Below are 12,327 nucleotides of genomic sequence, written 5' to 3'. Positions count from 1 at the left end.
ATTATGGTAGCACTGAAACACAAAGGGGCTGTGATCACATTTCCATTTGAGCAATCACCATGTGTGAAATTGATGTTAATGATTCCATTTAAAAACAAATACACACACACACACACAGAGTTGGGGGAAGGGGAAAGATCTTATCACTATCCCAGGTTTTCAAGGAGACGTACTTCTAACCTCAGTAAATTAGCCAGCCAGATTGGAACCAAGGCTGATAACACGGGGAGCCTTGAATGACAGAGTAAGCAATTTGAACTGTAGTCTGTACAAGTTGTTTTGAACAAATAAGTGTGATCATAGCAGTGTTTAGAAATATAGCAATACAAATACAAAGGATGGATTCTACTAATAAATTGAATTCACAGCAGTCTATTGGGAGGCTTTCTCACTGGTTCAGATGAGGGAGAATGATGGCCTGAAATTGGTCAGGGTCAGTTTAGAGGAGAAAGTGGTGACAGATGAGTCATCTGTGATAGCAGAATTTGGTGACTAAGGGAGAGAAGTTATGGGTGAATTTTTTTTTTTTTTTTGCTACTGAAGGAGAAAAAAATGAGGCATAGATTTTATATATATATATATATATATATATATACACATATATGTATATTTAATGTTTATTTATTTTTGAGAGAGCGAGAGAGAGGGTGCGCACAGGCAGGGGAGGGGGATGGAGGATCCAAAGCAAAGCTGGGCTCTGCGCTGACAGCAGAGAGCCCGACCCAGGTTCGAACTCATGAACCACATGAGATCACGGCCTGAGCTGAAGTCGGACGCTCAACCGACTGAGCCACCCAGGCGCCCTGAATTGATATATATATTTTTAAAAGTTACTTTGGGTTTGGAGGATTGTAGAGTTTGCGGTTCCTGCCAGACATCATGTTTAATTTTAGACAGCTTTATAATTTATAGTTACATTACATCAAAGCTCAGAAGAACATTGTGAAGCTCAAGGGAAATTCAGAATTGGAAGGACTTGATGCTTTAGTGGGAAGACTGAGGAAGGCTCCATTGCAGTATATGAGTAGAATACACTACTCTTGGCCTTGAGAATCTTACTATCTACTTACAGAGGAAACATTTATCCAGCGACATGCTTAATGGATGGATGACACAAAGCCATAAAAAGCAACATATTCACAAGTGGAAAGCAAGGAGGTATTGAGTCCATATGTACATCCTGCAACAAGTCTTCTAGATTCGGTTAATAGTGTGGCATATCAGCACTTGCATATCTCCTGCATACAGACAGGGAAACCAATGTCCTTCTTCTATAAGGATGTCGCTTCAATAATATGTGAAGTTTCTACAGGGAGAATATGTTCTTTGCCCAGATACCTTATATTATTGGTATTGCAATACATGAATAATATTTTATAATTGTAAATAGGGGTAAACTTAACAAGTGAAACTTCTGGTATGAAAATTAAAAAGCTTCCGCAATCATAGAGCATTCATGGAGAAATAGCACAGTGGAATGGCCGAGAGCCCGGATTCTGTAGGCAAACAACCGGCCTCAAATCCTGGCTCTGCAGCCATATATTAGCTTCTCAACAATTTATCATCTTCCTCACCCAAAAAATCAGGTAGTTATAGTATCTACCTTAGAAAACTATTACAATATGAATATATGTGATATTAGTATTATAGTACTATAGTATACTATGCTAAGTAGTATCGTATATTTATATGGCCTGGCACATAGCAAATACTTGCTAAGATAAATATCTTTTTACTTATTATTTGCCATTAGCAGGCTTTTTGAGTTTTTTAAAGCGCTAAGGTAGTAATAAGTAATTTATCAGACATGGGCCTATTGTTTGTGATCTATAAAAGTTTATATGCTCTGTACTCTGCCTTTCATGTGGTAGCCAACTGTTCTTGTCATAGGAAAAGGCAGGACGAGGCAAGAAACTATGGATTCATGCACAATAATACCTTAAGATATAAATCTGCTGTGCAATGTTAAGGAGTTTGAAGTTTTTTTGGGGGGGTGGCCTGGATTAAGATGTTGACAATGGCGTGGAGAGAAAGAAACAGACTCGAGAAACACTTAGGAGAGAGATTTAATGGGACTGGTTGATTGATTGTATGTGAGGTGTGAGGGAATTGTTGTAATTGCTGTTAAACAAGGAGGTGAGAGAGGCCTGAAGAGAAAACTATGAGCTTCAGCGTCTGATATGTTGAGTTTGGCATATTTGTCACGCGTCCAGGTTAAAGGTGTAAGTTAAAAGAGAGATCTGGACTGGAAATACAGGTTTATGAGACATGACGATGGAGATGGTAACCTAATTTCTTCGTATAAGGCATAAAGAAATATGGCAACGAGACTTTTCTCTTTTATGCGTGTTATCTCAGGACTGTGCATATGATGCTGACAACCATTTCTGGGGCAATAACTTCAGGGTGAATAGAGACAAAGTCAGAATCATTAACTAAGGTAAGGCATGATGGGACCTCAGTAATTTTGAGAGGAAAGGGCAACTGGATTAGTGAAACTGATTGAACTGTGGGTCTGGCTTTTAAAAGGCATCCAGTACGTTACCATGGTAAGGGCTGTGGACCCAAAGGAATGGGTCCAGCAGGTGGGATGGTTTAGCAAGAGTTGTAACAAAATGGCAGTTGTGGGATTAAGTAGGAGAGCAGCATCATATTCTGGGTGGCTGGTCTACTTTGGAGCGGAAATGTGAACATGTGGAGCAGAAATGAGAACATGCCGGAGTGGAAATGCGAACATGTGGGAAAAGATCAGCTCCTGGAGGAGCATGGAGGCAGGTAAAAACCACATAGATGTCGTTGCTCCAACCTAGTTTACTTAGCTTCAGAAAATGGAGAGTAGCTAAGGTGCTACTGAGGGAAGTGAGGTAGACCTCAAGTTTTATGGACCAAATACCGATTAGGAGGCATCTGTAACTCAGGGACCATGAAAATGCCAAGAATTACTCTAGAAGCACCAAGTACTAATTCCAAGCCCCATTAGGAAAGGCATTCTGCTCCCTGTAGACTTCCTGGCTTAGTCAGGATTAGCTCTAAAATCAGATATAACCGCCTATAATTGACATGGGGGCTGAAGATGCCTTCCAGGAGGAGGAACTAAAGTTAAGTAAAGAAAGGGCCAGCATGGAGCTAAGTAGGGGGAAAGTAAATCTAATATCCTTTTTTTAAGAAGAACTTTACACAGTGCTTCCTTTCCCCCGTGTAAAAGAATGCAATCTACAAAAAGCTTACAGCTAGCACGAAGCTTAATGGTGAGAAAATAGAAGCTTTTCCGCTAAGTCAGGAACAAGGCAGGGATGTCCCCTTTTACCACTGCTTTTCAACACTGAACTGGAAGTCCTAGCAATAAGACAATAAGAAAAGGAAAGGAAAGGAAATAAAAGATTGGGAAGGAAGAAATAAAATTGTGTTTGTTTGCAGGTGCTGTGATCATCGATGCAGAAAATCCAAAAGAACTGACAAACTCTTGGAAATAATAAGTGATAATAGCAATGTTGCAGGATATCAGGTTAATATACCAAAGTCAACAGCTTTCCTATATGCCAGCAATGAACAAGTAGAATTGGAAATTAAAAGCATAATGTCATTTACATTAGCACCTCCCCAAAATGAAATACGTAGGTATAAATCTAACAAAATATGTCCATGATCTGAAACCATGTGTGCCCCATAGGGTTAATGAGGTTGCAACTAGTAGAAAATTTAAAGCTTGTTTTTCAAAGAACTGTTTCTCCCTAATCAGCTATTGTATCGTTTCAGGCCCCACTAACAAATCCACTACCTGTCTCTGCAGAAGCCTGGATTCAAGGTCAATTGATATGGTTCCAGCCTATGAACAAGCAATACCCTACATTCCTTACCCAAGCTAATGAGCCCAAGACCCCATCCAGTTTATACCAGCTCTCAAAACATGTCCCTTCTCCTTGTCCTAAGATATCCTCCTGACATCAGGGGATGAAGTTTGCCTCCTTCTGATGTGAAGTCTCCACCCCAAACTGAAGGTGGGGTGTATGTTACATATATGTTTGCTCAATTAACATGCTCCATCTTTCCTCATGAAGAATTGTATGTTTTCCCACCCTTTTCATCAATATGTATGTAGTCTCAACCTCTATGATTATAAGAAATTTGTTCTCTCTCCCTTCTTGGAGGTGAGTTTGACACCTGCCTTCCCATCTCCTTGTTTGGCTGCCTTTCGGATAAACTCTTTCCTTGCTGCAAACCCAGTGATTGTGTTTGCTGCACCTTGGGCAGATGGACTTGGGTTCTGTTACAGGCCTATAATGAGGAAAACTAGAAAACTGACAATTCTAAGAAAAACTGAATAAATAGAGAAATAGTCTGTTTTTATGGATAGAAAGACTGAATATGGTGAAGATGTCAGTTTTTCCCAACTTAATTATAGAATCAGTGCAAAGCCAATCAAAATCCCAAGCATCAAGTTATTTTGCAGATATGAACTGATTCTAAACTGATTCTGAAGTTTACATGGAAAAAACAAAAACACAAACAAATAGAGGAAAAAACAATAAAGTTCATTCGGAGAGGCAAGAGACTCAGAATAGCCAACACAGTACTGATGAATGAAGTTGCAGAACTGACACTACTCATCTTCAGCTATGGTAATTAAGACAGTGTGGTATTGGTGAAAGAATAGACAAATAGATCAATGGGATGGAATAAAAAGCCCGGATATAGACCCTTGTAACTATCATCAACTGATTTTTTGACAAAGGATCAAAGGTAATGCAAAAATGCAAAGGCAGTGTTTTCAACAAATGGTGCTGGAACAGTTGGACATCCACATTGAAAAAAATCACAACTTTCACAAAAGTTAATTCAAAATGGGTCACAGCATTAAATGCAAAACACAGAACTATGAAAGTCCTCCAAGACAACATAGAAGAAAGTCTAGCTGACCTTGGGCTTACAATCACTGTTTAGATACAACACCAAAGGCATGATCCATGAAAGAAAAAAATGATAAGCAAGATTGTGTTAAAATTAAAAATGTTTGCTCTGTGAAAGACACTGTTAAGAGAATGAAAAGAAAAGGCAAATCCTGGGAGAAAATATTTTCAAAAGATGCATTTGATAAATAAATGTTCACCAAAATATGTAAAGGACTCTGAAAATGCCACAATAAGAAAAAAAAAAACTCAACTAAAAAATGGGCCAAAAACCTGAACAGACACATCACTAAAGAAGATACATGAATGGAAAATAAGCATGTGGGAGGGGAGCGGGTGACTTAGTCGGTTAAGCCTCTGACTCTTCGTTTTGGCTCAGGTCATGATCTCATGGTTTGTGGGTTGGAGCCCCATATCAGGCTCCGTGCTGACAGTTGTGAGCCTGCTTGGGATTCTCTCTCTCCCTCTCTCTCTCTGCCCCTCCCCTGCTCATTATCTCTTTCTCAAAATAAATAAATAAATAAATAAATAAATAAATAAATAAATAAATATTAAAAAACAAATAAGCATGTTGGGGCACCTGGGTGGCTCAGTCAGTTAGGCTTCCAACTTTGGCTCAGGTCATGGTCTCTCGGTCTGTGAGTTCGTGCCCCACATCGGGCTCTGTGCTGACAGCTTGGATTCTGTGTCTCCCTCTCTCTCTGCTCCTCCCCCACTCATGCTCTGTCTGTCTCTGTCTCTCCAAAATGAATAAATGTTAAAAAAATTTAAAAAAAAATGTAAAAGAATGCTCCCGATTGTATACCAACAGGGAAATGCAAATTAAAGCAAGAGAGTGATACCACACACATCTACCATAATGACCAAAATCCAGAAAACTGACAGCACAAAATTCTGGTGAAGATGTGGAGGAACAGGAACTCTCATTAATTGCGGGTGGGGATGCAAAATGGCACTGTCACTTTGGAAGACAGTTTGTCAGTATCTTAAAAGTTCAAATGTACTCTTACTATATGATCCTTGCAGTCATGCTCCTTGGTATTTACCCAAAGGAACTGGAAATTTACATCTACACAAAAACCTGTACATACATGCTTATTGTAGACTTATCATAACTATCCAAATGACAATCGGGCAACCAAGATATCTTTCAATAGGTGAACGGAAAATTAACTATGGCACATCCAAACGATAGAACATTATTCAGTGCTAAAAAAAATGAGCTTTTAAGCCATGAAAAGACACAGAGGAAGCTTAAATGCATAATAATAAGTGAAAGAAGCCAGTAAGAAAATCTGTACACTGTCTGATTCCAACACAATGACATTCGGCAAAAAGCCAAACTATGGAGACAGTAAAAAAAAAAAAAAAAAAAAAAAAAAATCATTGGTTGCCAAGGTGGTTAGAGAAGAGAAAGGGATGAACAGACAGAGTACAGAGGATTTTTGGGACAATGAGAATACTCTGGATAATACCCTAATGATGGATGCCTACCATTATACATTTGTCCAAACCTATAGAATGTGCATACCAAGAGTGAACCTTAATGTCAGCTATGGACTTTGAGTGAAGCTGATGTGTCAATGTCGGTTCACTAGTTATAATAAATGGACCAGTCTGGTGGGGGGATGTTGATAATGGAGGAGCTTATACACATGTGGGGTCAGGAGGGATATAAGAAATCTCTATGCCTTCTGCTCAGTTGTGCTGTGAACCTAACACTGCTCTAAAAAATAGAGCCTCTTAAAAAAAGGATATAACAAAAAGGTAGAAGATACAATACAAGTAAGGAGCCAAAACAAGAGAGAATTCTAAGAGGAAAATGGGAAAAATACAGGAAATAAAACCTGCACACTGAACAGAAATGTAAAAAGGTCAGATTAAAGTCCTTTCCCCTTTACTGTATTGAAAAACCCCTTGCAAATGTTTGTCTGGGAACCTCAGCTCCAAATATTGCTTAAGAGACAGATTGGAATTTCTGATGCCCCTGTCTGGGCCTCGGTTACCCTTCCAAAGGCTCTGTATCTCAGGGTTCTGCATACATAATGTATTCCTGAGGCAAGAAGACCTCAATTAGAAGGTTACCATGAACTTCACACAACGTACACTGTTAAAAAAAAAAAAAAGGAACTTTCAAAACATTCGCCTTGACATATTCTATTAGCGCTAAAGATGATTTGCTTCTAATCCTCAGAATGTGTGCAGGGGTTGACTGTGGGTCTCTTTTCCTTTGTTTCTAGTCTTTTCATTCCCTTCTCTTTCTAAGTCCCTGGTCACGGGGAATTGTAGCTTTTTCATGATGCTGTCATTAAACCAGGGACTGAGTTGTGATCAGCACCGTGATGACCACTTCCCACATCATAGACACAAAATAGCTGTCTGTAAATAGTGCAAACTAAAGAAATTCTGTAAATTTGTCCCAAGGCTCTGCAACGCATTTTCGATTTCTATTTTAAACCTGCTAGAACTTGGTGTTAGAAATTCCTTCACTTAAAGGACAAAGAGAAAGACTGGGGCCGAAGGGGTGGGGGGGAAGGCAGGACGGGGTGGGGGGGGGTGGTTGGAGAGTAAGCAAAGGCACTACTAAAGGGGAAGAGTGGCTGAAAAGCCCACTCTGATAAATCTTTTCAAGAATCAAGGGAAATCATCCAGCGTCTTAAGGCATTGAACACAATGGGTTCATTAATAAGCTTAACGTTACATAAGACTGACAGATGAAGTTAATTCATGAATTCTCCTTTCTTTCTCATGCAGATAAACACTATCAGGCCTTTTGGCCTCGACCACTAGGTCAGGCTTTCAGAATGCGAATAGCTGGTCCATTTAATGGAGTTAGGTTTTAAATTGGATTTGTTTTAAACAACTACATGTAATTTAGGTCCTTCCAAACAAATAGCCAGCTGTTGTGCTCATAATTAGTCAGATACCTATCTTCTGAAATCTGGGAAGTAAACCAAATCTTAGAACTTCATCAAGCAGACCAGTCCTTCAGGAGACGCTGGCCATACGCTGGAGCTAGGTGTGCACTAAAATAACTCTCTAGATAGTTCCAATTCCGTAGTGCCTCTTATCTCTGCTTGCCACTGGATTAGATCCTTTGTAAATTCTCTTTCTGTGATCCTTAGAGCAACCCCATGAAATTATTGACATGCTCATAGTGAAACCAACTTGGAGAAGGTACAAAATGCATACAAATATGAATTTACACAGCCACTCAGTGACAAAGCTGGCATTAAAATGAAAATTCAGCTCTGCCTGCTTAAAAAAAAAACACACAACTTATGCTTATCCCAGTAAATTCCCTTAGCTTTCTTTTCTATGCCAAGGAGAGTATTAATATGTAGAAAATGGACAATACCCAATCAAAAACTGTATTTTGGGGTACCGAGGAATAGTGAAATAATACCACAAGGAAGGTAAGAGGCAAACGCAGAATGTGGTTATGTTCCATGAGAAAACCTACCCAGTTGAAATAAGTCAAGGACACAGAGAAAGGGGGAGGGAGATAAGGGCTGCTCCAATTAAGAGTCATGAGATTTAACCATCAAATCTCTGGTGTGGGCCTTCTTGGGATTCTTCCTCCAACAAATTATCTAAAGCAACGGCATGTTGGAGACAGTCAGTGCAGGGGGATGGTAAGCTGGCATTAGATGATAGAAGAGAAGTATTGTTCACGTTAAGCGTGTTCATCTCATGAAGATTATTTAAGAAAATGTGTGTGTCTGTAGGAGAGTCCAGATGAGATCGTAGTGTTGCAAGGTGAACCTCCAGGACCCTGCAGCCTCTGCCCAGGGATGTCACTGTCCCTGGGATGCCACTGGAAGCTCTTGGTCTCGTCTGAAGAAAGAATTCGAGGAAAGACCAGGCACATGGTAGAGGGGTACAAGTAGGAAAGTTTATTATACCCCAAGATGTGAGAGCTGGCGAGCTCAAGGGGGCGCTGCGTGCCTCAGGCTTTGGGTCTCTATCTTCTATTGACAGTTGTTAACCAGAGGATGGAATATTTCTTACTCTGGGAGGGGATTTCTTTGCGAGCAGGGTTTCCCACCTTTTCTCCCTTACTTGATCAGGTCTCTGGCCTTCTTTGTCTTGGTCCCATCTGGTTTGATCAGTTTCTTGGGGCTTCGTTTTTTGGAGTGCAGCCGGGACAGGTCTCTGACTTTCCAGATAGCTGGCTGTGACTCCCCCTTTGCTGGCCTCCAGCCATCCTGTTGAAGCCTAACTAACTGCCTACTCTAACAGTAGGAACGCAGTGACATTGCTTAGAAGGGTTTGTAATGCCTCTGGGTTTAAAAAAAAAAAATGAGTAGGTAAAGCAAATGTGCTGAAATCTTGATAATTATTGAATCTGTGTGATAGGTATATGCGAGTTTGTTATGCTATTTTCTATACTTGCTATTCACACACACACAAAAATATTAGAGCGTTTGGTTTCACAAGTTTCTTACCAGATCAGCTGCAAAAGACTATGAACTGTATATTCCTGGAATATCAGTACTGTAGAAACTAACCATGATGTAGAATAATGTTTCCAGGGAAAACTTCCTCTCCTTGCTGGAGTTGTGAGCTTCTGGACTACCCAGAATTAAGTTTTGATGGCTGTCCCAAGTAGCCACTTAAAATAAAGGGTATTTGTAAGTAGGTTATCTATAAATAGCATGTCTCCTTTTTACAGAGCTTAAAGGCCAAGCATATTTGGAATTCCTTGTGACCTTGCCTGTTTCATCAAGGTCAGCTGCTTAAAGAGGCGGAGAGCTGAGCCTGCATAATTACTACAAGAATCTCCCTCTCCACCTCTCCTTTTGTATGCATAAATTACCTTTCTCTCTTTCTTCTTTTTTCCTTCCTTCCTTCCTCTTTCTTTTTCTTTCTTTCTTTCTTTCTTTCTTTCTTTCTTTCTTTCTTTCTCTTTCTTTCTTTCTTTCTTTCTCTCTCTCTCTCTCTTTCTCTCTCTCTTTCTTTCTTTCTTTCTTTCTCTTTCAAGTTTATTTATTTATTTTGAGAGAGAGAGAGAGAGAGATCCCAAGGAGGCTCCTCATGGTCAGTGCAGAGCCCCTTGAGGGACTCAAACTCACCAACCATGAGATCATGACCTGAGCCAAAACTAAGAGCCAGAGCCTTACCGGCTAAGCCGCCCAGGTGTTCCTTGTATATATTATCTTTCGATTTACTTCTGTAAGTTCCCACCAGCTATTCTACAGTTACAGGCACAATTTACATCTAAAATTTTATTTTTCCCTTAATATGCATGTGTTTATCACGTCTCAGACTGAAATTTCAAAAGGGGAAATTCGGCTTCTGTAGTTTCCATCTGTATCATAACACGTTAAGTACATAGTGACATTTCCCCATTTTATTTTTTATTTTTTTTAAAATTTTTTTTCAACGTTTTTATTTATTTTTGGGACAGAGAGAGACAGAGCATGAACGGGGGAGGGGCAGAGAGAGAGGGAGACACAGAATCGGAAACAGGCTCCAGGCTCCAAGCCATCAGCCCAGAGCCTGACGCGGGGCTCGAACTCACGGACCGCGAGATCGTGACCTGGCTGAAGTCGGACGCTTAACCGACTGCGCCACCCAGGCGCCCCACATTTCCCCATTTTAAATAACAATTAATAGCAGGAAACAATTTACTCCTTAGCAATACTGGAACCTCTAAGACCACGTCCCAACCACCTTTCCCACCTTTTTTTCTGCTGTCCAGACTGAACCATTTGCTCTTCTTTCATACACATAGATCCCTATTCTCAGCACTAGATTTATGGTTTGCTTTCCCTCTGCCTCGAATTATCTCCCTCTACTTCTCCACAGGGCTCAAACTTGATGTCTCTTTAAAGTCCAACTGAAACACCATGCCCTTTTTGAAATTCTTTCTGGAAGTCCTGGCTGCGAACTTTCTTCTCCCGCAGCACTGAATCTCTCTTGTAAATGGTTGTTCTGTCTTGTATTATTCTTTCCCACATGAGTCATCGCCCCTAGCTCTCTATAAGCTCCTTGACAATGTTATTTCTTAACGCCGGTACCTTGTTTCTAAATACAGGATTTGTATTTATTTGATGTATTAATAAATGAATAGTATAATCCTTTATATGGTGATTGTGTACAGCACAAAGTTTGGGAAATATCCTGAGTTAAAAATCCACAAAGCAAATATTTCAAAGAAGGCTCTGATTCCTCCCAATTTCTTGCGTTCTTCTCTGTGTCGAACAGTGTTTTACAGAAACCAAGGAGCACCTCACAGAACGTGCCGGTCTTTTCAAAGAGACCCTATTGCGTTCAATTTGCCTTGGGCTTTGAAGTTACGGTCGACTAAATCCAAGGCCTTAGGTAGTTAGATTCAAGGAAACAGGATTAAGTGCTCTTCTCTGCACGCCAATTTTCTGATAGTCAGGGCTTCTCTGCAGACATCCTCTCTGTTCAAGGCACCCAGTGTGCACATCCTCCGAACACTGCTCGGTGCCCACCCCACGGCAGGAGGAACAGGAGCCCTACTGGGGCCACAGTTGAGGTTGTAAATGATACCATGTAATTGTGAGCCATGCCTTCTTTTAAACGATTATTCTTAATGTATGCAACCTCGGAAGGCAACCGTAATCCAGCCCAGCTAAAAATAGACTCCATGTTCATTTAGCTTGGATTCTCTTGAATCGTTCCCTCTCTGCTCTTTGAAGTGTCGCTCTGCTCTTTTGTTTCTTAACTTCCCACCTGCAAATGCTGGCACATTGGGGCAGGGCTGCTTGCCATAAAGAGAATCCAATATGTAAGGGTGGCTACTCCACTCACGTTTCCCAGGCCCCCCTAAAGGGGCGGGGTCACTCCTTACCCACATTAGGACAGCTGCTGTCAAGGAAAGAGAAAGTAACCAGGGTCGACCAGGATATGGAGAAACCGGACCTTGTGCCAGTGGGTGGAAATGTAAAATGGGGCAGTCGCTATGGAAAAGTGTATTCAGTTATGGACTGAATTGTGTCCTCCCCCCAGAATTCACATGTTGTGGCCCTATCCCCCAGTGTGACTGCTTGGAGATAGGGCTTTTAAGGAGGTAATTAAGGAGTGGTAAGTGAGGTTATTAGAGTAGGGCCAAAATCCAACTGGACTGGTGCCCTTGTAAGAAGAAAACTAGACACGAGCAGTGCGCATGCGTGCACAGAGAAAAGGCCATAAGAGGACACTGTGAGAAGGCAGCTGTCTGCAAGCTAAAGAGGGAGCACTCACCAGAAACCAGACCTGCCTTCCTGGACTTCTAGCCTCCAGAACTGTGAGAAAATAAATTTCTGTGGTTTAAGCTGCCCAGTCTATGGTGTATTGTTATTGCAAGCCTACCTGACTGATACAAGTAATTCCTCAAAAACTTAAAAACAGAACTACCGTTGGATTCTGCACTCCCACTCGTGGGCATATATCCAAAAGAATTGGAAGC

Source organism: Acinonyx jubatus, chromosome D2, assembly GCF_027475565.1.
Source record: "Acinonyx jubatus isolate Ajub_Pintada_27869175 chromosome D2, VMU_Ajub_asm_v1.0, whole genome shotgun sequence".
Lineage (NCBI taxonomy): Eukaryota > Metazoa > Chordata > Mammalia > Carnivora > Felidae > Acinonyx > Acinonyx jubatus.
Note: the sequence above shows the minus strand (reverse complement) of the source record.